This window comes from Patella vulgata, chromosome 2 (assembly GCF_932274485.2).
Source record: "Patella vulgata chromosome 2, xgPatVulg1.2, whole genome shotgun sequence".
NCBI classification, from domain to species: Eukaryota; Metazoa; Mollusca; class Gastropoda; family Patellidae; genus Patella; species Patella vulgata.
The window spans coordinates 75,612,987-75,631,319 of NC_065880.2; positions in this window are offsets into that span (position 1 = coordinate 75,612,987).

Sequence of the window (18,333 nt, forward strand, 5' to 3'; positions counted from 1 at the left end):
GTTTTTGTTTTACTGACGTCGAGGATAAATGAAATGAAATGGGGATTAACGCCCTTCTTTTGTAAACCAACCGGGAACGGAAGACAGGCGTAGCCATGCGCGGAGTCACGGTGGCTAAGTGGGTAAAACGTTGGCTCGCTAGCCCGGAGGTCGCGAGTTCGCTCCCGGTGTTGGCCCAGAAAGTTCATCGGGAGTTTCCGACGAGGTTTTCCCTTTAGAGTGGTGCAGGACGGAGAGCCTGACAAGGACAGCTGTCTAGTCGTTCGGATTGGACGAAAATTCTCTATCTCGAATAACTCAATTTTGTATTTTACCCTTTACAAATTTTCATATGATAATGCTTCTTTGAAAAGAGTGCAATCTAATACACCACGATATGTAATCGCGCAAATTAAGAACCAAGAAAAAAAAAACAAAAACAAAAAAAAACGAAACACTCTTTTAAGTGGTAAGGTTTTATAATCTTTACACATTATTAAATGTTTACTCGTACTATGTTTCTGTATTTGGGAAAACGTGGTTCCAGTGAGTAAAGCGCTGGCTCACCAACCATGCAGTCCTGGGTTGTATCTCGACGCCCATCGTATCATTATAAGTATCGGCATTCTAAGTCATGCATTAATTTAAAAATTTCGACTTGACCTGCCTTATTAGCGTTTTACGCATATAAGACGGACATTACGGAATTGTCATGTGAATAAATGTCTAAATAATAATTGATATAACATTTGAATTCAGAAACACCCCCGGCATATAGAAAGATTCAACTCTCGCATAAAGAGTTGAGATCTATTTTATAAAACTGAGTAAGTAGGAATTCTCACACTGCGGGTTAATTAGCTCGCGATATTAACTTTTTTCCTTCTGCAAATTACATTCTAGAACATTTTTTTTTGAAGAATTAGAAAAAATAAAGGTGTTTGAAGTATATCTGGATAAAAAAATATTACTTATTTATTGAAATGAGTATATAAAACGAATAAAATACCTCATTCTGTCAGGACCAGTTAATATGTAAACAATGCTTGCGCCATCGAGCCAATGATCGACGCCTTGTGATGTGACGTCACGTGTAAAAGGCATAAGAAGTTATAAGAAGGCTTTCGCGATACCTCTATCAAACATATTGATGAAATCTAGTTTCACTTTAAATAGGTATACAAGGCATGTAGCTCTATTTTATAAAAATAAGAATTCTAAAACTATTTTATTAATAATTCTACCATCCCCTTTAAACAGCTACTCGAGCTGTGTAGCTATGTTATCAAATTAAAAAAAATAGAATTCTAGTTTCCCTTTAAATATATATTCAATGCGTATGCTCTATTTTATAAAAAATAAGAATTCTAACTTTCCTTTAAATAATTACTCAAGGCATGTAGATTTAGTTTATAAAAATACACAAGCAAGAATTCTAGTTTCGCTTTAAATTGTAGCTCATGGCTTGTAGTTCAATTTTATAAGAATAAGAAAGTCAAATCTATGTATACAGTATTTGAAGATATCTTATCATAGCTTGTAAGTTTATTTTTCTAGTGTAATGTACTCGTTTATTTTTTACTATTAAAATACCTGTAAAATAGATACTAAACATTCTTACAAGCTCTTATAAAATACCAGTACAGATGCCGGTGTACATGGTTAAAAAATCTCTCAACAAAAATGCTGAATCGTAATATTTATTAAGTGCTTTTTAGATTTTATTTTTATATTTCTTGTAATAGAATTAAGTATTAACGCTAAGCAAACAAAGTCAAATAGTGTAAAAGTATTCGACCGAAAACAAAAAGGGAAAATTCTTTATTCTTGAATAAAATAAATGTCACGCGTATGCAATTAAATCACTGATCCTGAAACGTATTTATAATAATTGGTGGATCCACGGCGGCTCGGTGATTAAGATGTCGGCCCGGGAGTTATCGAGTGCGTTCCCGATGGGGAGCCACAGTGGTTAGTGGGTGAGACGTTGGCTCGCTAACCTGGAGGTCCCGTGTTCGATCCCTGTATTGGTCGAGAAAGGTCATCGGGATTTTCCGGCGTGGTTCGGCCTTGGCAAGGGACAACGTATAGTAGTTCGAATAGGACGAAAAACCGAGGTCCCGTGTACACATTGGCGTGCATGTTAAAGGTCCCTTGAGCTTTAAAAAGTTGTTGGACATCGACATTTTAATATCTGATATACAATTTTGCATATTGAGTTTAGAAAAGTCAAAATAACTTTGAGACGGTTTAAAAGAGATGTAAAGTTGGGTGTCGTCAGTATACAAATGAAAAGATAAACCATGTTTTCTATCAATATTCCCAAGGGGTTTAGTATACAAGCTAAAAAGAATGGGGCCAAGGACGGAGCCTTGGGGTACCCCAGATGTCAAGGTTCGAGGAGCAGAAGACATACCATTCACAACAACACGTTGTGAGCTTCCTGTGAAAGGGGAGGGGGGGGGGGGGTCCAGAAGACCCCTTGTTTCCGATAATGTGATACTTTTAGTTTCTTGTCAAATGGTGAATGTTGCCACTGCCTCACATCCGTTCTATTTGTAGCATTATACCTGACGTTCAGTAGTTGACAATGTATGGAATTCTCGCTAGACAATTATGAAGCCGTTCCTCACAAATGTCAAGGGTATGGTCGGGGGGTCTTGAAATACCCCATGTATCCACACACGAGTTAAACAGTATTTTTATTCAGGATATTTGAATGTGATTGAGGAACAGGCTTAGCCTATGTAGTAAAATCACTCTCCGTAAATTTATTGAGTGAAGGTTATGTTTAACTGTTACATTTCTGTCCCGAATGTGCTAATGAATACGGGCATACGCCGTCCACTGTGCTATGGGGACAATTTTGCTACTGCCTAATCTTATATCGAAATCAAACTGTCAAGGGTTCTTTTACGTGCACGCCAACGTATACATGGGGCCTAGGTTTTTCGTTCAATCTAAAAGACTAAACACTGTCCTTGCCAGGCCACCCGTCCTGCATAACTGACAAAGGGAAGCCACACTGGAATATCCCTTAGAACTTTCTCGGCCAAAACCACGGCTCCCGTCTGTACATAACGCATAGTCATGCCCACGGGACCCATGCTAAATCTAGGTGTGCTCTGACTTGCTGTTGTTCAAACTATTGTGTTGATTAAAGGAGGCAAGTCTTTAACTCGATATCATCCACCGTCTTCGACATTACAAACACGACTTATTGGTCATTTCAAATCAACATGCTTTCGACTAAACATATCCCAGAGGAGGATACTAATGGTAGACGCCAAAGACTGTCACTTAACTTGGACTCTTCGCGTATTTCGCCGAACATGACTGATTAGAAATTACATTAAAAACAGAAACGATTGAATATAAATCAGTTTATATACATTCATATTACATTATTATATGCGTTGCGATCCATTTGTGTCCATGTCTAGGTGCCAGAGAATAGCGAATTAGCTCCTTTAATCTCTACTGTACAGCATGTTTTAATGTTTAGATGTTAAATTTTATCGACCATTAACATTTTTTTATTATTGTGAGTGGTTGTATAGCCGGTGGTCTCAGAGTACTGCTTTGCTATTTTGTTATTAAGACGGTCCTACAATCAAAAAAATTAAATGTGGTTTAACGTCCTACTGCTCTGCCCCGACTGAGCTAATACAGACGGGCTGCGATCAACCACCCTTCACAATAAATTTTAACAGTACCAACAATATAACAATATAACACAAACTGATGTAAATTACTGTAAATAAGCGGCGTCTGGTATAACCAGAAGCACGATTGACCTTGAATGAACTCTACCCTTGAGACATCTTATCATCCAGTACGACCACTGGCTATTTACTATTTGATATATTGATATTAATGTGAACAGTTGTCCAGCCTTAATCACTAACATTAATTACAGATGGTGATTAACTCTGGTCGGTGGAATGAAATGAAATGGGGTTTAAATTTCTACTGTTCTGCTCCTATACTGGGCTAATGAAGACGGTCATACGCCATACAGTGTGCTATGAGGGAAATTATTCCAGGACAGCAGCTTTACGGCTTAGTCTTATATCAAACTCAAACTGCCATTGTATCATTTACGTGCACGTCAATGTGTACATGGGAACTGGCCTTTTCGTCCAATATTTCTACCTATGTAGCACAACTGCCCGATACAGGGTTTCACAGTTCCTGTTCGAATCAATGGTGTGTCATAAGACTATAGGATCTCATATTCAATGTAAAAGTCCCGTCCGATATAAATGGAACCTCGGTGGTTCAGTGTGTAAGGTGGTGTTCGGTGGTCCACGGGTTGATCCCGGTGTTCACAGAAAGTTTTCAGGGTTTTCCCCGAGTTGTTTTTCCTGGTGCAGGACGGAAGGCCTGGCAAGGAACAGCATCTAGTCGTTGAGATGGCACGACCGGTTGGTGCAAAAAACTATGACGTATAACATCATAAGACAAAACAGTAGTGCTGGAAGGGTGGGTTGGCAAGGAACAGTGTTTAGTCGTTCGGATAGTACCAAAGCCTGAGGTCATGTGGCGTGTACGTAAAATATCACTTTTCAGTTGGAATTCGAAATGAGACTAGGGCGTGGCGCCGTCGGCCGGACTGTATGGCGCATGCCCCTGTTCATTAGTCCAGTCGGTTCAAAACAGTAGAACGTTTATGTCCAATTCTGGTATCCCAGGCCAAACATTTGGGGGCTATTTAGACTACCACCTGGGGTACATTTATCTATGTAACCATCTGTTTTTTTTATTTTGAAATATACATTATACCTGGGAAGTTTTGGACTCAATGACCGAGTAGTAAGGATAGTATGTAAACATAGTCTAGGTCTAGTTAACATAAATATATTCCATCATCTGTGTGATAAAAATTATTTTTCTAACAACAGTACGAGTTCTTAAAGTATACGTGTTCGCTAAAATGTCATATGCACGGCTTTGTCCATGCTAATATCCATTCAGATTGCTTATTTAAACATACATTATGCAAGGGCTAACTTAATTAACTTATCCAGACCATAATCAACTCTCGATGGCATCGCTTGCCTTCGATGTTTAATGGATTAGGTTCCGATTTGCTGTTCGACTTTCATTCATAATTAAATAAAAAAATGGATAATCGAGACTATGTTTTTTATCCTACCGACTTTAGTAACGATGATCGAGGCTAGCCGTAATATCAAATCGCTAAAATCTCGGTTTAGAGTAGATCAATTTGGCTGAAATTTTCAACAAATTCCCATTACATTATTTGGTTTTTAATTATTATAGTGAGAACTGCCAGCTCTTTATCTAATCTCCCATAATGTATCTTTAACATTTAATTAAGAATACATAATCAAAATACCAACGCTAAATAACCGCCTGGCTGGTATTCAATCGGATTCTAAAAAATAGGCCTATCACGCTTGTTCGCCCTCAACAAAATGGCAGTGGGTTTATTATATCGCGATGAGCACAGATCGATGAATTTTTACTTTAAGCTAAATTTGACCATATAAATATTATTTCTATTTTTTAATAAGCGAACTATAATGGCTGACTGAAAAACATTGCACAATATACACCCAATGCCTCTGTTAGATGAAAGTCGGCGTAACGCTAATTAAATTAGTAAACTTCCGAGTTAAGAACGTTCATATTAAATTCAATTTATACAAGATGCCTGATTTGTTGCATAGATGAATGCGGTATAGACCAATAGTGTAGTAATGAAATGAAATGGGGTTTAACGTCTTATTTTTCTGGGAGCTGAGTAAGACGCTGGCTCGCTAACCTGGAGGTTGCGGGTCCGAGCCCGGTGTTGGCCGAGAAAGTTAATCGGGATTTTCCGGTATAGACCGATAGTGTAGTAATAAAATAAATGGGGTTTAGCGTCTTTTTTTTCTGGGAGCTAACTGAGTAAGACACTGGCTCGCTAGCCTGGAGCTCGCGGGTTCGATCCCGGTGTTGGCTGAGAAAGTTCATCGGTATTTTCCGACGTGGTTTCCCCTTGTCAGTGGTGCAGGGCAGAGGGCCTGACAAGGGCAGCTGTCTACATGTTCGGATGGGACGAAAAACCTAGGTCCCGTGTACCCATTGGTGTGCACGTAAAAGATCCCTTGGCAGTTCGATTTTAAGAGTATAATTTCCCTCATAGCACACTGTATGGCGTATGCCTGTCTTCATTAGCCCGGTCGGAGCAGAACAGATGGACGTTAAACCCCATTTCATTTCATTTCTTATTTGTCTGCACCAATACGGCGAATGAAGACTGGAATACTCCATGCACCGTGATATGGGGTCAAGTTCGGTTGGAGAGAAGCGTTTCCGCCTATTCGTCATTAAATTCTACCCACCAAGGGTTTATCCATGTGCACACAAACGAGTACATCCAAACAACTAGACGCCGTACCGTGCCAGATCCCCCGTCCCGAACCACTGACAAGCATACCCAAAATCCCGAGGAACATCCGCGACCAAAACGAGGACCGAACCCCACATCTCCTCACCACCGTGAACCTAATTACATAGGAGCCTGAGAATGGGTGCGAGGGGGGAAGGTGGAGACCCCATCCAGACCACCTTGACCTCCCCACTAAATTGTCTGGGATAAAATTTCATCTCAAGTCCAGAATCTATAGTTTGCTTATCCGCCATTGTTGTTAAGATAGGTATATAGTTAATAAGTATACACAGTACCATCTGGCGGTAGAAAATCAAGCTTTAGTGGGTTTATAGTCGGGTATTTCACCATCATGTAACTATAGAGATTAAAACACGTGTTGGATTAGTCTATTGTAATAACAGGTGGAAATCATGGGAGATACTCGATGGAACATTCCACAATTGAATTATCTAATACTTCAGTCAAAATAAGGGTTGACCTAGAAAAAATTGCAACAGAAGATTTCTTAGTAGACCATGATCTAACGAACAAAATGGTACCTTCCGTTGTAATTTGTTCTAATTTGCCTTAAATTGACCGTAGATTGACTGAGCTATAAACCAAAGAAAAGATGTCAATCCAGTAAACGGAATGTCTTTCCAAAAGGCATGCCTCTCCTATTCCACTGACCAGGGGAAACCACGCTGGAAAATTACGAGGAATATTATTGGCCAACATCAGGAGCAAATCCGAGACCTCCCGCTTAGTGAGCCACCTTTTTACTCACGGGTCATTGTTGAGAAAACATCTATTGGTTTAAGCCAACGTCTCCTTCCTGGAACGCCGGATACCATTTCCAGTTCGATGCTGTTTAATTATCATACATTTGGAACATGATGTAGATTAAAATAAGTGGAAGTCCATGTGACATTCCACAACCTTATTTTGATTCATGAGAGCAAATAACACCATACCCCTCCCTAGACCCCCCCCCCCACCTTCCCCAAGACCAGAACATGAAAGCAGTAAACACCATACCTCTCCCTAACCCACCCATCCCCCTTGACTTTCAAGAGTACTTCTATCACCTACAGCAGGGTACTTATAAACATGTGAATATATCTGAAACACTTCCCCACTTGATAATTCATAAACATAATCAAACAAACGTGTTTTTATTTTTGTATTTCCAATCGGTACACCCCTATAAACCCATCCCACGAGCACATTTGAACCTTCACTGATAGCTTCATGACGTTTGTTCGTTGTATCCCACGCACCCAGTTCCCCACTGCTACAAATTCCTGGCTAAACCATCGCGAAACTTGAATTAACCAGCACACAGTGTTTGAACTAAATAAATACAAAATACAAACCAACCCTACTTCAATAAAATAAATGAGAAATTGCTAAAAATATTCTTGAAGGAACCATTATCATTGACACACCTAAAGCAACTTGCATATTCAAGATTACTATATTCAAAACGTTTACAGAGTTCAAAGAGTTAACCTGAACTTGAAGTGAAAAATTCCTACATCGTAATAAGATGGAATATGTTTACATCCATTGAATATGATTACTATTACAGAGTACTTCACGTCTTACCATTACATCCACATTACACTTAACGTGCAATACTACCCATTGAATTTGTTCATAATTACATAGCATTCAACAATTACAGCTACACCGTAATGTGATATACAACCCATTAAATATGTTCACTATTACATGTACATAGTATTCAACAATACCCCACCTTATCATTACGGCTACACCTTAATGTGATCTACACCCAAATAAATATGTTCACTATTACATAGTATTCGACAATACCCCACCTTATCATTACAGCTACATTGTAATGTGATACACAACCCATTGAATATGTTCACTGTTATACATAGCATTCAACAATACCCTACATTATCATTACAGCTACACCGTAATGGGATATAATACCAATTGAATATATTTACTGTTACATAGTAGTCAACTATACACTACATTATCATTAGCATAAAATGTTTTAAAATTTGAAGCCCTTAATATTCTTGTACACTTATTATTGATACCCCATTGAAAGTTTGAAAATGGACTATCCAGCACATAGTTGAATACTATGTAATCGCGAATATATTCAATGGGTATTATATCCCATTACGATGTAAATGAAATGAGGTTTAACTCCCTACTGTTCTGCTCCGACTGGGTTTATGAAAACGGGCATATAGAGTTTTCTATGAGGGAAGCTTTGTCCAGGCAGCGGCGCTAAGGCCTACTCTTATATCGAATTCTAACTGCCAAGGGGTCTTTTACGTGCACGCCAATGTGTACACGGGGCCTCGGTTTCTCTTCCAATCCGAACGACTAGATAATGTCCTTGTCAGGCTCTCCGTCGTGCATCACTGACCAGGGGAAACCTCGCAGGGAAATTCCAAGGAGAGAACCTGAGAAATCCTGGTTAGCGAGCCAGCGTCTTATTCACTGAGCCACCGCGACTTCAAAAACTATAAACGACTAACGTCGTAAGAATCATAAGTGAATCCATCCACCCGACCGATATAAATAAGTTTTTCTTTGTTGCTCGGGCTGCAAGTGCAAGGGGTTATTTATTTTAGAACACGATGGAAATATGAAGATATTCTTGTTAAAAATCTCTCCAGTAAATTCTTCAAACGTAGCGTTTATAAGTTTATCTATAATTATCACGTTTTATAATTAATATATCTTCACTATCTTTTTTTATACATTAACTTGATTTCACACAAAAATCCACTTCATCTTCTTAAACTACTTAAAAATGCGATCTTAAAAATTACATGTCTTGGAGAGAGAGAGAGAGAGAGAAAGAGAGAGAGAGAGAGAGAGAGAGAGAGAGAATATTATAGAGAGAGAGCTATTCGTGAAGTATCATATTATGGTACATCTATATATGAATAAATCAGGTGGGATTATCAGTTTAACAGTTGGTAGAAACCTGAAGTCATGGAGTCAAAACCATACCGATGTATCAATGACATTCTCTCGCCCCCTAATTAGCGAGTCTGGGTTGTACAGCTTCGACTTACGACATAGCATAATGGATAGTGTCGTGTACTAGAGTCATAGCATAATTGATAGTGTCGTGTACTAGGGTCATTATTCTTTTTCACCGTATACGCTTTCAAACACGTTTTACGAAAGAGACCACGGTATCCGAGTGATAAGACACTGGTCTCTCGACATAAAAAAACCGGTTTCAAATCCCGGTGAGTGGATTTTGCAAGGCCGATTCCCTCTTGTCAGCGTCGGGAACTTCGGATTAATCAGCAATGTGTTTCTAGTGGTTGTCATGGGACGGAAAACCGCGGTACATGCCATTGAAATGTGGAATGTATATGCATCCCTCTCCCCAATTACACCAACTCTAGGATAACACACGTAACCATAGCATGACTAAAGTATTGTGTTGAAATTATACCCATTCCATTCCAATCCATTTCTCTCTGGGAAATCCTTATATTATAAACCACAGTCAACACATTTCTATTTGGACACCCTTATATTATAAACCACATTCAACACATTTCTATTTGGACACCCTTATATTATAAACCACATTCCAATCAATTTCTATTTTGGAATCCCTTATATTATAAACCACATTACAAACCATTTCTATTTGGGGAAACTCTTATATTATAAACCGCATTACAAACCATTTCTATTTGAGAAATCCTTATATTATAAACAACATTATAATTCATTTCTATTTGTGAAACCCTTATATTATAAACCCCATTCCAATTCATTTCTATTTGGGGATCTACTATGGATTTTCCCCTTAGCACTTTATGTTTTAATTCCGTATCCATAATAAAAACTATAACCCCCGTCCATGTTTGAAACAGAATAATCTTGTTTGGTTTTGCCCCGTAGTATTATAGCACTGTAGAAAGTATTGAGATTTCATCAGAACTTGATCTATCTGGTTTGACCTTTAATTTATCTCCACCCTGTTCATGTAAAGTATACTGTGTTACTACCTATATATCTACCTGTAGGTTATATAGCTACCTGGGTAATATTAAACACCTTGATAACAGGTGCGCTATATAGCACTGACCTATATAACCATGTAGGGAGGTGAAGGGAATGGCCAGTTATTTACACAATATGGCACGGGGTATGGTTGAACTACATGTTAGCATGTAATAATAATGGTTGGTTGATGTGATATTAGTTTCAAAGAAATGAAATGAAAAGAAAACTTCTTGCAATTTCACGCCAACATCATAAAGTTATGGTAAAATGGCAAAACATACTGTGGTTTAATTTAGCTAAGTCTCGAACTCAATATCATCGAAAGTCTTCGACATTGAAATCACGAATTATTTGTCAATTTAAATCAGCATTGATGTTGTGATCTTACCTGGAAAAGATGAGCTTCTGATATCCAATAATTAAGACAAAATAAACATTTTACCATTGGTACACGATTGTACCATAATGCGTTTCAGCGCCATTTGTTACAAGGGACTTGAAGAACGAGACAAGACGTATTCCACAAGTCATGTCAAATGGTAACGCCATATTCTTATCTGGAGAGCATGGGCAATAAATACTATCGGTGTAGACTGGAATAACCAGACGCCAGAGATTGCCATTCGATTCAGACCTCTGGCGTATTTCGGGAAACATGATTTGAAATTAGAGTAAAAACGGAAACGGTTGAATGTATATCAGTTTATATACATTCATATTACATTGTTATATGCGTTGCGTCCCATTTGTGTCAATTTCTAGGTCCCAAATATTAGCGATTTAGCTCCTTTAAAGTCACACTTTTAGCTAATGATAAAATGAAATGGCGAGTTGGCATTATAACATTAGTTTTAAAGAAATGAATTTAAATAAACTTCTTCCAGTGCTTTCCCTTGACAGTGTCTAGTTGTCCCGATGGGAGGAAAAATCGAGGTTCCGTGTACATATTGTCGTGCAATTAAAAGAAGCCTTGGCTGTTTGAATTCAATATAATGAAATAAAATGGGGTTTAACGTCCTACTGTTCTGCTCCGACTGGGCTAATGAAGACGGGTGAATTCGATATAAGAGTAAGCCATAGTCCCACTGTACGGGGAAACTGACCTTTATAGCACACGGTAGGGCGTATGCTAATCTTCATTAGCCTAGTCGGTGCACAACACGTGGGACGTTAAACCCTATTTCACTAGTTTGAGTGGCATTTACTAATTAAAGAATGGCACACTGAAACGCAGATGAAATAACAATAATAGGGAAAGTTTGCCCAGACAGCGGCGCTGCGGTCTACTCTCATTTCGAATTCCAACTGTTAAAGGTTCTTTTACGTGTACGTCAATGTGTATATTTTTGGTAAAGAAATAATCGGGTATAGAAAGTGAATTGTAGTTTGAAGTTGAGTAATAAATAATTCGTGGCGTGTGTTGGTGTTACCGACTAATATATTGGATAATACATAATATGCCGGCTGATGACCACATGGCAAAACCTGAAAATACTAAATGGCAAAGTTTAAAGAGGACCCAAAGATATTAGCTATGCTAACGTATTGGGGCTACAAACAATAACTGCCCCCCCCCCCCCCACGTCATGCACGACGTAACGTGTAGCTATACTGCCGGAATTTATGGAAGTATCAATGTCCCATCAAAATCCAAAGTATAAGAAGTTAACAATGTCCCGTCATAATCCAGAATATTAACATAATGCATACAAAATCCAAAGTGCGTTTTCACCTAACCTAACTATTAAAAGACTGCATACAAAATCCATAATATATGGTAACCCAACTATTAACAGAATGTACCGGTATACTGTTTTATAACCGAACCATTGAAATAATTTATACAAACTCTAGAATGCGTGGGAACCTAACATAACTATTAAAATACTGCATACAAAATCCAGAATGTACTGTACCGGTATATAAAATGTAGAATGCATGGTAACCTAACCTAAAGACAGTAAACAAAATGTGGAATGTGTGGTAACCTATACTGCACTGCACCAGTATACAAAATGTAGAATCCTTGGTAACCTAACCTAACTATTAAAAGACAGTAAACAAAATCTAAACTGCATGATAACCTAACCTAACTTTTAAAAGACAGCAAACAAAACGAAGAATGCATGGTAACGCAACTAACCGGACTACTAACAGAATGTACCGGTATTCCAAAATCCTGAATGCGTGGTAACCTAACCTAAGTATTCAAAGAATGTATATAAAATCCAGATTGCATGGTAACCTTACCAAACTCTTGCAATACTATATCCACAGTCGTGAAAGCGTAGTAATATAACCAGCCTATTAAAAGACTGGATACAAAATTCAGAATGGGTGGTAACCTAATCTAACTATTAAAAACCTGCATACAAAATTCAGAATGGGTGCTAACCTAACCTAACTATTAAAACACTGCATACATAATTAAAGCTAACAGTCATTGGCTAACGATCAACAGTGGCGCAAAACTACAGTGAAGACCTAGAAGAAAGCAACGCCATATGTATACTGGTATATCATCATATTATACTATATGAAAACTATTCTGTTAATCTAGTTTCACCATATGCCTAGAGAAACACATGTCTTTGGCCGGATACTGTTATTGTAAAATAATAATTAATTCTGAATTAGAAAATCTGTTGGAATTTGGACAGATTTTTAAATCTGTTACCAGAAAAATCCTAATTTATGAAATCATAAGTTTGTATGACGGAGTATTTAGTATCACCCCATTTTATTTGTTTTACTTGCTGATATATAATATGTATATATATATATATATATATATATATATATGTGCGAGACGAGGCATGCAAAGATCACATGTTAACTTTTGTATGTTACTATTTGTGGTCGTTACGTCCGTTTGATTGGACAGATGCGCTTTTGTGTCGATCAAATGCCAAAGACAGTAATGACGTTTAATTTCTCGTGAAAATGAATGAGTGAAGAATTTGTCACCCGATTCAACGTGCACTAACAATTTTCTTGTCTTTAGTCCATCGAAAACAGGGGGGGGGGGGGGTGAATGGGCGAATGGTTAGCACGCGCACGCTGTATCATACGGTCTGTCATTGAGTCAACTGGCGGGGTTTCGATTTCCCGGTTGTACGTGACAAGGAGTAGGGTTGCCTGTCAAACCTCGTGGGTTTTCTCTGGGTCCTCCGGTTTCCTCCCACAGCTAAAGACCCCTAAGCGCAAGCGAATTATGGAAATAAAATTGAACCATATGTTAGTCCCGAAATGACCCAGTTTGTGTCGAGTGGACGTTAAACCCCATTTCTCTCTCTCTCTCCATCGAAAACATTTTGCACTTAATGAGTAGGTGTAAGTGGTGTATAACATGGAATCTTTGTTTATAGGTGCTGCCGTGGCAAAGTGTGTAAAACGTTGGCTCGCTAACCTGGAAGTCCCGTGTTCGATTCCAGTGGTTGCCCAGAAATTTCATCGGAATGTTTCCGGCTTGCTTCCCCCTCGTCAGTGCGAAGGAGCGCAAGTTTTCGATAAGATTGTACAATTACATCCAGGTGCTACGGGCTAATAGGTGTTATAGAGTAAAGGTTTAAATGGGATTGTATGCAAAATTGAAGACCAACACGTCTGTCCATCTTATATCGAATTCCAACTACCAAGGGATCTTTACGTGCACGCCAATGTGTACACGGCCCTCCACCCTGCACAACTGTCAAGAGGAAACCGAGGTATTTTCTTGGCAAACACCGTTACCTAACCCTGGACAGCCTGGTTAGTGAGCCAGGACCACATGCACCGAACCAACCTTGTTCCCCGCTTCTTGACATTTTATAAGGAATATTCTCCATTTGATGAAAGCGGGGGGGGGGGAGTAATGGGGTTTAACGTCCACTCGACAAAAACTAGGTCATTTCGGGACTAACACACGCTTCAATCTTATTTCAATATTTCGCTTTTGCGCGCAGGGGTCTTTAGCAGTAGGAGGAAACCGGAGAAATCCCACGAGGTTGGGCAGGCAACCCTACTCCTTGTCACGTACAAGTGGGAAATCGAAACCACGCCGATTGAGGCAATGACAGACCCTGGATTTAACGCGTACGCGTTAACCATTTGATGAAATGAGGTTTAATGCCTTACTCTCTAGCCACTATGGATATATGTCATGTAGTTTATTATGCGAGACACGTTACCCTGACAGTGGCGCTACGGTCTACTCTTATTTCAATTTTTATCTGTTAGGGGATCCTTAACGTGCTACTAATGTTATACGGTGGACCGAAGCTTTTCATTGCCAGCTAGAGACACTATTCTGAATGGGAGATACCAATTGTAGGCCGGTTGGGGAGGTATGGGAATTTTAGGAGTCCACAATGGCCGCTTTATATAAATGAGTATTCTGGTGGATACTAACCCTTTTAAGAGGGTAAATTGGATCCATGGTCAATCTTCTAAAAAGGGTTCGGGTTAGTATTCCCCAAAATATCCATTTATATAAAGCGACACGGTAGACCGATGAACTTCCTTGACCAAAACTGGGACCTCCTAGTGAACAGCACCACACTGACCGCGCCACCATGGCTACCCGCCACTTATGTAATAATAACAAGTACTGTTACACCTGTAATATGTATAAACTATATAACATGCTATGTATCAATAACATTAACATCTTTGTCAAAAAGAGAAACAAGAATCTAAAGTACCGTGTTTGTTTTGCCAGGTTTTTGTTGGAAAATAAAGTGTTTTCGTCTTGAACAGTATTCAGTTCATTCCTTCCTTCTGGCAAAACTTTCACTACTTGACTGTAGTCAAATAACACGTGTATTACATCAAAATAAATACACTGAAATGGATTTAACGTCGTGAAAACACAAGTTTCAATCATTTTGAGAATAGCATCTTGTTACGTGATTAATACAACAAGGGGAATTTTGTTGTTTACGTCTCTTTGAATTTCAACTGACGTTTAGCATGAAAAAAGGCGTACCAGGTGTTTCAAACTGTAAGTGTATCATACCTCACGTCGCGAGAACACCCGTTTCAATCATTTTGAGAATAGCACCTTGTTACGTGTTTAATACAACTAGGGGAATTTTGTCGTTTACGTCTCTTTGAATTTCAACTGACGTTTAGCATCGAAAAGCCGTGCCAGGTATCATACCTCGTGTATGGCATTTTCCACTTCTATTAAAATTAACTTAAAAATCACTTTGTTGAACATGTGATCGAAACAAAGCTGGCTTCCGTTTCCATTAATGGATGCAGACCACCCTAGAAACTCTACTGGTTCAATTTGGCTATAGACCTTATTATTCCCGCACCCCTATTTTTCATATAACATATTGTTTACTTTTAGACTAGAAGTGCTGAAAGAGGTTTATGAATTTGAGGCAAAGGCTAAACAAAGTTATTAGGGTTTTTTGTAAGCAGTATGGGACAATAATTACATCATGTTTGTGTATTTCAAAATGTACATGTGCTTTCCGCGCATGGTCAACCTTACCCAATATTTGGAACAAAATGTTGCTGTAACTGTGTTAGAAAGCGTTCAGCACATCAACGAATTGGAAAAGAGTTTGAGCTACACGACAAATGTAGAAGTAACATTAAAATCAACTGTTAAAGGACAATATTGGTGTCAGTCATTATCACATATGTGATAGAACTGGTTAAACACACCCCAAATATAAATTTAACACAAATCATTGCCACGATAGATGCGTTATAATTATTTAAAGAAAGGGAAATGACGAACGCAAAAGGAAAACACGAGTTATCTTTCTATATAATTGACTGAAGTGACGATACACGGGCGAATTTCTGCTCACTAATAATTCTTTCGAAGACCGAAAGTTTTTATATGAGACCGTGGGAAGATATCTGACAATTCAAAAACATAATTGACTGTCACTAGATTCAGTATTTACAGAGAGAGAGAGAAATGGGGTTTAACGTCCACTCGACACAAACCATGTCATTTCGGGACTAACATATGGCTCAATTTTATTTCCATAATTCGCTTGCGCGTAGGGGTCTTTAGCAGTGGGAGGAAACCGGAGGACCCGGAGAAAACCCACGAAGTTAGACAGGCGACCCTACTCCTTGTCACGTACAACCGGGGATTCGAAACTACGCCAGTTGACTCAATGACAGACTTTATGATACAACACGCACGTGCTTACCATTCAGCCATTCAACCCCCCCCCCCCTTGCGCGTAGTGGGAGGAAACGGGAGGAAACTGGAGGACCCGGAGAAAACCCACAAAGTTAGACAGGCGACCCTACTCCTTGTCACGTACAACTGGGGATTCGAAACCACGCCAGTTGACTCAATGACAGACTTTATGATACAACACGCACGTGCTAACCATTCAGCCATTCAACCCCCCCCCCCCCCCAGTATTTACAAAAATATGAATTGAAACATCCACTTCAATCGACATTATCACATTATATCAAAATTCTAAATAATGTCATGAAAAAAATATCAATTGCCCATATTTTTAAAATTCTCTTATATGAAATTATTTTAGATATGTAGAATATGCATCTCTTTAACATATATTTTCTTTTCCGGTCACTGTTTGCCAATTCTTTGAGCGCTACTGACAAACAAATACTTAAGTTGGTGATTATAAGTCGGACCGTTTTTGTCCAAATTTCAATTATCCATACTTTTGTCAATCTCTTTTATGAAAAAGTTTAAATTTTGGATATGATTTTTAGAAAGTGCGTATTTATAGAATATCATTCCTTGAATTTGGGTGCTATTGACAAAAGAAACGCTCTTATCAGTTCTTGTTGGTGAATAGTAGGCCTGCATTTTAGTGTGTATTATCCCCTGAATAACTTCCAAATGCAAATTGACTTCTTTAAAAACAATTCGACAACAATACTCAGAATTTTAGGAATTCAATAGAATAATAAATTCTGTAGACAAAGACAATTTACTGAAGAATGTTAAATTGTTATTTTATTAGCCTGCATTTGATGGACGTTTTTATTTCATTTATTAATGAGTTTCTGTTAAGAAAGTAAAAATGTAGCAAACGTGGCAATTATTTGTGAGTATTTTGGTTCGTTTATCATCTCGAACCACGCGACAGCTGCTGTAGATGTAGATGATAAAACCACTGTCAGATTAACCACAGCCAACAACCAATATCAGTCGTTTCTTATTAAATATAAACCACAAACAATAGCAACAAATAGATGGAATTCTTTCTGGAACAGATGATTTATCTTAAGACCAATGATAAAAGTCTTTTATCTGAATGTGGCTTTACTCTTGCAAAATAGGTTTTCTTAACGAAAGCCTATGTGCGTCATTTGACTTGGTACGATAATATCAAATTTTCCACGGCACATGTACTCAAATTCACTTATTAAACAAAAAAACTACAATTTCTTCTTGAACAAATTCTTTATCTTACGTAGAAAGGTGATAAAATTCCAAACACGATTTACTTTTTCTTCGTAGCCAGCCCATAGAGAATATCAAGACAACGCGTTTTTATTTACTGGTGTATTTACCATTGCTGACATAAAGCAAGGTTTACTTTTAATTCGGAGCTGACCCGAAGAGCATATTAAAAATATGATTTAAAAGTAGGAAAAAGGCTTAGTGATCTTTAAGATTGCTGACTTAACCTGCGCTATTTTCATTGATCGGAAAATATCAATTTTTCCCGAAATAATAAACGATGAAATGTACTAAAATTCACAGGTGTGCTATTTTCAGGTATTAATCAATTACTAATTGTGAAGTAAAGCATAGTAGGCCTTAAATATAGTTCAAGGTATTCACACCCTGCAATGTATTCATATCCTGTAACTCCGGACTTCCCCAATTGGGCTCCGCATTTTCTACAACCGACCCTGCTGAAAAGAAATCAAATGAAATGGCGTTTAACGTCCTACTGTTCTGCACCGAACTGGGCTAATAAAGACGGGCATACGCCATA